The 11130-nt window shown below is 37.4% G+C and overlaps 1 pseudogene; it reads right to left on the bottom strand.

Annotated features, from left to right (window-relative positions):
• Window positions 1-1475: 1475 nt before the first annotated feature.
• Window positions 1476-2362, bottom strand: LOC149233345 (calcium-binding protein KRP1 pseudogene; annotated as a pseudogene).
• Window positions 2363-11130: the final 8768 nt, after the last annotated feature.

The following is an 11130-nucleotide window of genomic DNA, read 5'->3' as shown; positions in this document are numbered from 1 at the left end:
TTTATCATAATCAAGGAATGTGCCCAATACATTCCCAATGCGAGTAAAAATGTCCTCATACCAGAAATGCAAGGGAAGTCCCAAGAGACGGACCCAAAGCAGTCAAGCACCCAATTTCTCCCACTCGGGGTCAAAAAGAGGACTCCATCTCTTAAGCAGCACAGGTGCCAATTCTATGTGCTAGTACCGTGAGAGGACCCATGATGTATAATCCTCCCTTTGAAAACTTAGAGCGAACCAGCCACAAGCCAGAGTGGTAACAGACGGGAGTTCACTGAGGATGTTCCCCCAAATCTCAGTGACCCAAAGACGGAGCTGGGCGGCCGAGTAAGACCTTCCTCTGACCCTTCCCACCAGAACCTTGTTCGTCGTGTCCACTACGTCGCCCATTTGTACTCCTTCTCTAAAACAGAGGGACAGGTCCCTGTGTGAGGCTTTGACGCACTTAGATCTTCTAGCTTTGCCCGAACGAGGGGCCACTAGATGATCCTGTAGGGGATCCTGGGTACTCGAGGGAGCCTCATGTGACCTAGGGTTTACAGCTGGGACATTGAAACAATGAGATGAAATGGATCGCTGCCCAAGTTCAACAATAGAGGTTGGAAATGATGATGAAGCCGGGATGTGTGAATGGGGATTAACCCGAGAGTCAATACCCACAAACGAGGGATTGGTGAAATTGGACTGCAATAGGGGTGGGTCAGGGAGCGAATGGTCGAAAGACGGAGATGGAGGAATGCAGGAGGAAAGAAATTGTAAGGAGGCCGGAGAGAAGGAAGGACTATCGAGACCCGTTGATGAAATTGAGAGAGATGAAAACGGCAGGCTGGGCACAGAGGTGCTGGGGTCCGAGTGAACAGGCAGCGGTCCCGACCATGACAAATGAGGATGACCCGGGGACCCAGAAACGACACACTCGGCAAAGAGCTAGGGTATGTCCAAATGGGCTCATAGGGGAAAGGCTCCTCCGAGTAGTCAACAACATCTTCCACCATCACCAACAAATGCTGCAACCAAAAATGGAATGGTAGGAACGGGCTATAGGATGCGTTGACCACAATGTCGATGGAATATGCGGCAAACCGTCATGGTGAGATCACCACGCAGATTGGGCAAGGCGAAGATAGCTGCAGCTATAGTGAGAGTGAAACAAAGCCTAAACCCTAACCGAAATCCGTCGCTACCCCTGATCAGAGCTCCATTTTGAAAAAGTCCAAAAAGTTACATTTAGTTTGAAAAGATTTTCATTTGTTTTTTAATTTTATTTTATTTTAAAAATCAAAATATTAAACATTACGACATCTCTACTACATGAAACTTAAGAAAACCTCTTTACTGACATAATAATATTTTTCACAAATAATTAAAGATAATTATTATTCATTTATAATAATTAATTTATTATAAAAAAGATGTAAAATTAAAATGAATATAAATTTAATTTTCATAAAATGCTTTTCTTTTTTATTAATATATAAAAAAGTGATATATATTTAAAGCACCGAAGAAAACAACAACGTAAGTGAATGACAAGGAACAACGTCAACCAGAGGATGAAAATTTAGCGTCAACAAGGAGATCTACAGCCAACACTAACTTGTAGATGAAGTAAACTTTTAGTATTGGTTTACTGCTTACAAACTAAACTTTTGCATACTCTGTTTTCACCGAAACAAAAACATTTCGAGGTTTGGAACCTGGGTTGTGCTACAATAAACGTTCAGGCACATCATCAGCCCGGCCAACAGCTAGAGACACATACAGAAATCAATCAAGATATTTCAAAATATAAGACTTTCAAATGTTTTGGAAGGATTTTGAAATTCATGCATAATCTCTATGACAAATAGGAGGGAGTTGCTAAACTATCTATTTCCCCAACTTTAGGTTACTCTTGTACGGAACTGTTGTGCAAATCATGGATGACGTCATCCATGGCCGCCTTGTGGGCTTCCTCAGCCAGGAACGAGGGGTTCAATCTGATCATTAGAACACAGAATTCCTTTTCGTCAAGGGCCCCATCGCCGTCAGAGTCACCTTCCTTGATCATCGCCTGGAACTCCTCGTCCTTCATGCAATCCATTCCCAGGAGCGCGGCGTTCCGCTTGAGACTATGGAATGTGATGAGGCCTTTCTCTGCATCTGCCAGGAGACGGAAGCCATTGCAGAGCTCCTTCATGAGCCCTTCCTCCCCTAATTTCTCCGCCATCAGAGGCAGATAGTCCTCAAACTGAAAGTCCACACTGGGTTTGCCCGCCATTTCCTTTGTCACTTGGGCATTCAAACGTGTATCTGCAGAGTTATGAAATTGCAGTATCTCTGATGAAGCATAAAGCGATGAAGGTTGTGAATATATAAGCAACAATGGCAGCGAAAATTAATGGAAGAGGCACAGGTTATATTCGCGGAAGTTGCCGAGGGGAGTCACGGAAACTTCCTTGAATTGAATGGCATTGGTGAGACTCACGGACCTACGTAACGCTATTCCTTTACAGGCAGTCGCCGTAACTGCAGTCCTCGTTTGGCGAGAAAGACAACTCAATGGCTCCAAATTCCAGAGCATTGTCCACAAAATGTGATGTTAGGGATTTTCCATGCCATTTCCGCCTATCTGTCTCTGTCCCCTTTTCCTAACAATACAAATTGGGATGCACGCCACATAAATTGAGTCTTAAAAGGACAGCTCCAGTTAAGCTTTATTTTATTTGGATTCATCAATGTCGTCATGCCCTGATGCAATTAAAATTGAATTGGAAACTCCTAGATACTAGAGATCAAGGGTTGGAAATGACGATACGTAGGTTTGGACATTGAATCCCTAAAGTTCAATCGCTATCAATACCAAAACCAAGAGTTACCATTTTCTATTGATGGATTACGGGTAGTAAGCAGTATTTATCATTTTCTTTGAAACTTCACTTAAAATTAATGAGACCATGGAGTGTAAGTGGTCGCTTGGAAAAACAAATTAGTTTTTTTAATTACATTATTTTAGAAGTTTTTTTGGTCGGTTTTTCTCTCAAATTCGTTAGGAATTTTTTGAAATGACAAGTTTAATGGGTAACCTCTGCACAATAGAAGTGCTTTAAGAGTTTTTCACGACACTAAATCCAAAAAAATCAGTTTAAATAACACAAATCAAAATTTCACTTCAAATTTTTTCGCTGATTCTAGCACCAGAAAATCAATAAAATCACACTGAAAACAACTCCTTAGAAAAATATATTCTACACTTTTATTTTTATGGCAAAAATGGCTTAATTTACTCTTTAGTTACAATTTTATTTATATGGCAAAAAGGCTTAATTAACTCATTAGTTACAATTGAATGAGTCATAAACGACTCTCTATATAAATGTTGGATGAGGACATTATATACATGTAGGTTGAGGTCATTAATTCACCACTAGTCTATTTTATTTATTTTTGGGTTGGAGTAGTTGATTTTAATAATTAATTTAATAGGAAATAAAAGAAATGTTATAAACAGAGTTGAGAAATTTATATTATATCATTTATATGAATGGTTGTGACACAATTCAAGGATGGAATTACTTCACATTAAGTTGTTAGTAATTTTTATGATAAGCATATATATTGTATGCAAGAGAATAGTTTATAAAATAAATAATCGGCAATCATGTATAGTTTATATGATATGATTATTAATGTAAATTTATTTTAAATAATGATTTATCAAATACTAAAATTAATTTGATTTTTTTTTAAGGTGTAATTTGTTATTATTTTATTTCATTTTATGTATTAATTTTTTATATAGTAAATGAAATAGAATTAAATGATACAAACAATATATTTTTGGATTTTTTCCATGTTTGATAGATCTTTATTTAAGATGGATTTATGTTGATTTAATTTTTTAGATGTTGTCATACACACGCATAGTTATTTATTTTTCAATTACAAATTAAGCACATATATTTTTCCATTTCCATATCAACTTACAATAAAAAGTAATTTTTTGTTATTATTATCATTCTCGTGTAATAAAATTAATAAATATTTTTATTTCTAGTTTTAACTTAAAATTATAAATCTAAATTTACACTAAATGTTGGAATAAGGAATTACTAGAGGGGGGACGGGGGACGGGGGTGGGGGGTAGGAGGGGGGCTTAATCAGTAAAAGTGAGGTTCTTAAAACTTTAAGTATAAGTCTTTAATTCTTTTCACTACTCCCCAGTTACTTGTGAGAGCATTTATACACAATAAAAATGAACAACAAGATAAGGCAATCACATGTACATACAATCCATCACATGCACAACATACACATATTGACGCATTTATTTTTACATGGAAACTGAAAGGGAGAAAACCACCAATTTGCTTGTTGTTATGACTTGAATTAAGTACCTACTTAATTACATCAATTTGTTTGTGAGCACCCACTCATAGGAGGCACCAACCCCCTTAAGATAACAAGCCACTACTTGCCAAGAGGCACCAACCTCTTATGAATGCAGGCAACTACCTTCTCTAGCCATTGTTCTACTTTTCATACAATTTTCAAACTAAAAACAAAGGCAAATGTATATACATAGAAATGCAAATTTGGCATGTTCCGGTACCAGTTCCTTTCTTTCAGCTCCCCACTTCTCCTTTGAATTGTTCTCTTTACTGGGTAAACAACTCAAGTCTTGGCCCTATGATACACCTTCTCTTAGTGACGCTTAGCTCAGTCACACACCCACAACACTGCACTCTGTAACACTAAACAATTATGCATTCCCCACATTGCATAACTTCTCTCCACTGTTTTGTTCCTCTATTGTGATGTGACCGATGTTGTCTTTGTTGTCTCTATACCTGATAGTGTGCTACAACATGGTATGGTCTATTGTTTCTCAATTAGATTGCTTGCACACTTCAGAAAGGCTCCCTATTCTGTTGTAACTTGTGTTCTCAATCACGACAACTGATTTAATGTAGAGGATGAAATTCTGAGTGATTCCCCATGCTGAGAATTAATTCTTAGTAAAATTGTGCACTTCCAGAGAGGCGTTCCATGCTTACAAACTGATCCAATTGAAAAAATTGTACCTCAAGCATGACTTTCTTGTTTCAGGTCAATCTTTTCTACACCCAACCGTGTTTTTCATTTAATTCTTCATGGCGTGCAAGTAACATTGGGGAAATCTAGTTTTCATTTCATCTAAGCCCATTAAACTTGCTTTGCAAGATGAGTTCCTCGCTTCCTTGTTTATGCTCTTTGCAGTCACCATTAATACTAGCACCAACTCTAATCCTCTACCACAATTAATGAATTCACCAATAATACAAAAATACCATGCAAAATTAATTCTTGGGTATGTCTTTCAATATTGGTCGGGAGTTCATGAGTTGACCGGATCTGCCTGCTTGTGCACCCATATTAGCCTCAACCCCCAACTTCCCCATAGGTTTGACTAGGGAATTTTTCCACTATTTTCGGCTTGTTCTAATCATTCAACATTGACATCTAAATATACAGGAAAAATTACACAAAAAAATCTTGGCACAAACTTCGAGGTTCTCCCAAATCATCAATGTATGTCATGTTGACATCATCCAGGCCACATGGGTCCTTCTGTATGGTGACACATGTCACCTAAATTTAGTCCACTAGGCCATACAAATTGTTGAAACTCCCTGACACATATACTCCATACTCCCACGTCATGTTGATGTCACCTACCATGTTGCCTGTACTGGGTCTCACACAGGTTGGGGGTCAAGAGTCGGGGCTTTATTTTTCTGCTAATTTTGTTGCACGACCTGACCTCTGACTTGTCCTGACTAGACCCACCTCTTCACTTGGCTGACTACCAAATAATCCACATGCCTGACCTGGTAGCTAGTGCCACATAGGTTAGGGGTCAGGGTCAAATCTTTGTTCTCTTGCCAAACTCTGATCCACCACCCAACCTATGACTTTGTAAACTTTCTATGCAACACGACCCTACTCCAAAAATGGCTAAGTCCAAAATTTTTTTAACAAAAATATTTCACACAAAACACGAAGTCTATGTGGAACCTTGAGCCATGGAACCATGTCTATTGACCTTTTGATCTGCAACGTTTGACCACAATATCTTTCGATCCAAGAGGTCATTTGCAAACTTCAATATACCATTGGAAATCTCTTTCTGAGCACTATCCAACTATTTCATTTCTAAGAGATTTTGAACTAATATTCGGAGGTATAATCTCCTCCAAAGTCTAGGAATCCCTAACTATCATAGTCATCTCTTGATGGCTTCTCCATAACCTTGCTACTATGATGATTCTCTACAGATTATTGCGACAACCATGGGACTCCCCTTGAATAACATGTTCTTCACGGCCAACATATGTTTCCTATGATCTCAATACTAGTCTGGTGACATCAATGCCAACATATCAGGTGCCACCAACCAATCAGACAATGTCAATTCTCTAAAAATCTCCCCCTTTGGCATTGATGGTAACATTGTAAGCTCCCCCTGAAACCAGCAGTGGTCTTCTTCATCGTTGTTCTTCTCCTTAGCACTGGTAATCTTCTCCCCCTTTTTCATCAATGGAAAAGGATTCTCCTTAAATCTCCCCTTAAACCACTGTAGCCTCAAGTTGGATAGATGCAAACACTCATTGAAAATGAGTCATTTGGGAGGAGGAGTCACAACTCCTACTTTTGTCGGAGATACACAAAGGTATCTCTTGCAAGTGACTTATTAAATATGTTTGCTAGTTGTTCTTTAGTTTCCACCTATTCAAGTCGGACAATATTAGCAATGACCTGTTCTCTCAAGAAATGAAACTTGATAGGAGTATGCTTGGTCTTTGAGTGCATGATAGGATTCTTAGAGATGTTGATTACAATTGTGTTTCCACACATGATTGGAATTGGATCAGTCAAATCTACTTTAATGTCCTTCAAGGTCTGCTTCATCCAGAGAATTAATTAACAACAAGTGGCAGTTGCAATATACTATGCTTCAACAGTTGATAAAGAAATGGAGTGTTGTTTCTTACTGACCGACTAGGACATTAAGTTGTTTCCCAAAAAGAATGTTGCACAAGAGGTGCTCTTTGTATCATTAATATTTCCTACCCAATCAACATTAATATAGGACTTTAATTTAAACTCTCTTCTTCTAGCATACCACAACCCATAGTCTGTTGTCCCTTGAGGGTATTTGAAAATAATTTTTATAGTAATGACAAGAATTTCACAATGGCAAGCTTGAAATCTGTCCACAAGACCCACTGCTTGCAAGATTTCTGGTCTTAACGTTATGAGATAAAATAAGCTTCCTATCATTGATATGTAGACAGTGTGATTTTCCATTTGTGTCTCATCTTCTTTTCATAACTTACAACCTATAATCATGGGAGTGCTAACCGGCTTGCAATCTTCTAGTCCAAATTTATTCAAAGTTTCTTGTAGGTATTTGGATTGGGAGATAAATACCCCAAATTTTGATTGAGAAATTTGCAATCCTAAGAAAATGGAAGTTTTCCTATCATGGACATCTCAAACTCTATTTCCCAAAAAGAATGTTGCACCAGAGGTGCTCTTTGTATCATCGATATTTCCTACCCAATGAACATTAACATAGGACTTTAATTTAAACTCTCTTCTTCTAGCATACCACAACCCATAGTCTGTTGTCCCTTGAGGGTATTTGAAAATTATTTTTATAGTAATGACAAGAATTTCACGATGGCAAGCTTGAAATCTGTCCACAAGACCCACTGCTTGCATGATTTCTGGTCTTAACGTTGTGAGATAAAATAAGCTTCCTATCATTGATATGTAGACAGTGTGATTTTCCATTCTTGTCTCATCTTCTTTTCATAACTTACAACCTGTAATCATGGGAGTGCTAACCGGCTTGCAATCTTCTAGTCCAAATTTATTCAAAGTTTCTTGTAGGTATTTGGATTGGGAGATAAATACCCCAAATTTTGATTGAGAAATTTGCAATCCTAAGAAAAATGGAAGTTTTCCTATCATGCACATCTCAAACTCTGTTTGCATATAGTTTGAAAATTGATTTCCCAATCATTCAAGATCATTGCCAAAGATTATGCCATCCACATACACTACCACAATTAATAGATGATCATCTTCAGATTTTATATACAGATTGTTGTCTACAATGCCCTTCTCAAAGCCTTTTTGTTGAAGGTATCGATCCAGTCTTGCATACCAGACTCTGGGGGGCCTGTTTGAGTCCATATAAGGCCTTTTTCAATTTGCATAGAAACCCTTCATCTTCAGTGAGCATGAACCCCTCTAGCTACTTAATATAAACTTATTCTTCCATATCTCCATTGAGAAATGTTGACTTCACATCCATTTGATATATCTTGATGTTTTTATGACTAGAAAAGGGAAAAAACATTATGATAGCTTCTAGTCTAGATACTGGTGCAAAATTTTCCTCAAAATCTATCTGGGCATACCCTTTACAGATTAGTCGAGCCTTGTTCTTGATTACTTGAACCTTCTCATTTAGCTTATTTTTTAAGACCCATTTTGTGCCTATGATGTTTTTATATTTGGGTCTTGGAACAAGCTACCAAGTGTCATTCTTCTCAATTCGGTCAACTTCTTCATTCATAGCTCTCACCCATGACTTTTGCTCACTATCTTGACTGAGATTCTTAGGGTCAACCTGAGATAGCAAAGCAAGATTTGCATGGCTTGGACTGCCAACAAACTTCCCCTTGGTCTGAACCCCAAGTCTTTGATCTCCAAGAATTTGACTCTCAGGATGCTCTTTTTGTAGATACATGAACGATGTTTTGGGCCTTGGAGTTGTGCTTGTTTCTACATCCTCATTATTTAGCTCTATTTCTTCATGGTATGCTGGCCTAATGGCTGAACTCTCTTCTCCATCTGAGTTCATGTTTCCTTTAGAGGGCTCATATTATGTGATATTTCATCTATTACTACATCAATGCAGTCTTCAACCATCTTTGTCCTTTTTTTGTTAGCACTTGTATCCTTTAATTCAAGCAGAGTATCCTAGAAATATACCCTCATCAACACATGAATCAAACTTTCCATGATTTATCATTCTTTTTGTTAAATCATTTTCTCCCAAATACCTTGTAGTATTTTAGTGATGCAAGTCTTCCCTTCCACAACCCAAAGGGAGTTTTATCACTATTAGGCCTAAGTTGTGTTTTGTTTGATAGGTACATTGTTGCTTGTGCTACTTATCCCCAGAAGATGTGAGGTACATCTGCTTCATCCATCATTGCCCTGGCCATTTCCTGGATTTTTCTATTATTTCTCTCAACTAGTTCATTTTGTTGTGGAGTTCTAGCCACAGAATGCTATCTCCTTATGCCATGCTCTTCACATAATTATTCAAACTCCCGTGAGGTGTATTCTCCTCCTCTGTCTGATCTTAAGAATTTGATCTTTAGATATTTCTCATTTCCCACCTGAGCTTTAAAAATTTTAAAATGTTTAAACGCTTCTGATTTTTCTTTTAAGAGCACGATCTAAGCAGCCCTGTTAAAATCATCAATAAGAAGCATAAAATACCTCTCTCCTCCTAATATTTTTACTTTGGTTGGGTTGCGGATCTCTGTGTGAATTAACTCAAGTGGCCTGGATGAAGAGAATTCTTTTATCTTGAAATAAGTCTTGGTCTGCTTACCAGATTGACTTGATTTGTAGATTGAATTATCAAGCCTTGATAGTCTTGGAAATCCTCTCAAAGCTCCCATCTTGTTGATTCTTATTAGACTATCAAAATTCATATGACCAAGTCTCCTGTGCCATAACCGAGTTTCATTTTTCTTGCTCAGATAACATCTTACTCTAGAGTCATCAAACACATATACATTATTGTAATTTTTTACTGCCTTTCCCACTAGATTTCCATCTTTTCATGTCGAACCTCACAATATTTGTATTAAAAGGTAACATTACATCCATTATCACACATTTGGATTACACTAGGCAAGTTGTGCTTGAGACATTCTACATATACCACAATTTGGCCTTTAGTATTTCCATCAAGATTGACTATGCCCTTACCATTAATTCTTGCTAAGGCATTGTTACCGAAAGTGACATTGTTCCCTCTATCATTTTGTTTTAGTGACAAGAATTTTCTCTTTTCCCCAGTCATGTGCTTGGAGCAACCATTGTCTACATACCATATGTTCTCTTGATTATGCACTAACAGAGCAAGTCCACATTCCATGTTCTTTCTAGATTTTCATTTCCAATCCTCCTTATCCTTCTCAAAAGTTGGTTGCCAAGTGTACTAGGACTTAGATGGGTACTCAAATCTTCTTTTTCATTCACTCACCTTGTGCCAAAAATTATTACATTGGAAGCATTCAACATCATTCCTTAGGGAAGATAATGGATTTCAATCTTTGAGAGGAGAGTTTTGAGATCTAAAATCTTGATACTTATTGTACTGGGAATTTTCATCTCTTTCAACTTTTATCGCTCTACAATCAACAACCTTATGTCCAAATATGTGACATTTATAACAATGACCATAAAATAAATGAGAGTACCTAAAGTGAGAAAGTTCATGAGTTTGTGCATGAAGGTACCTCTTTTCTCTAGATGATTGATTCATTCTTTGTTGGTATGGCTCCTTGGGGTGCTTGGAGTCATTATTCTAGTGATGGGATCCTCTCTGGCTTGCTACCTTTTTGTCTCCATTGATTCTTTCTTGATTCCCCTTTGCATAGATCCGAGGTTCCTCAAATCTTGAGAAACTGAAGCTCATCTTTCCCATAGAAGATTCTTGTGGTCTAGAGTATCCCACGCCTGTTTTGTTTCCTAAAGACCTTTGACTGTTCAGAATATGATCTATATTTCTTTTTCCTTCTGAAAATTTTTCATTTATACCCTTCTCAGTCTCTAATATCTCAATATATGTTCTCAAAGAGACGACCTCTACCTTAATACTCTGCCAATTTTCTTCCCATTCATGGATGAAATCATTAAGAACTTATTATTTTCATTTAGTTTCTTCTAATTTGACTTTTAAGGACATAATTTCATATTTTCATGTTCTTGAGATCATTTCCCTCTTTACCACAAACAACTCTTGCTTTATATTTTTATTCTCTTATTCTAGCTTCTTACATGTTACTTGTTTTT

Source organism: Pinus tabuliformis, chromosome J, assembly GCF_031772625.1.
Source record: "Pinus tabuliformis cultivar Carrire ecotype Pingquan chromosome J, CPIR1, whole genome shotgun sequence".
NCBI classification, from domain to species: Eukaryota; Viridiplantae; Streptophyta; class Pinopsida; order Pinales; family Pinaceae; genus Pinus; species Pinus tabuliformis.
This window is presented reverse-complemented; position numbering and strand designations above follow the sequence as displayed.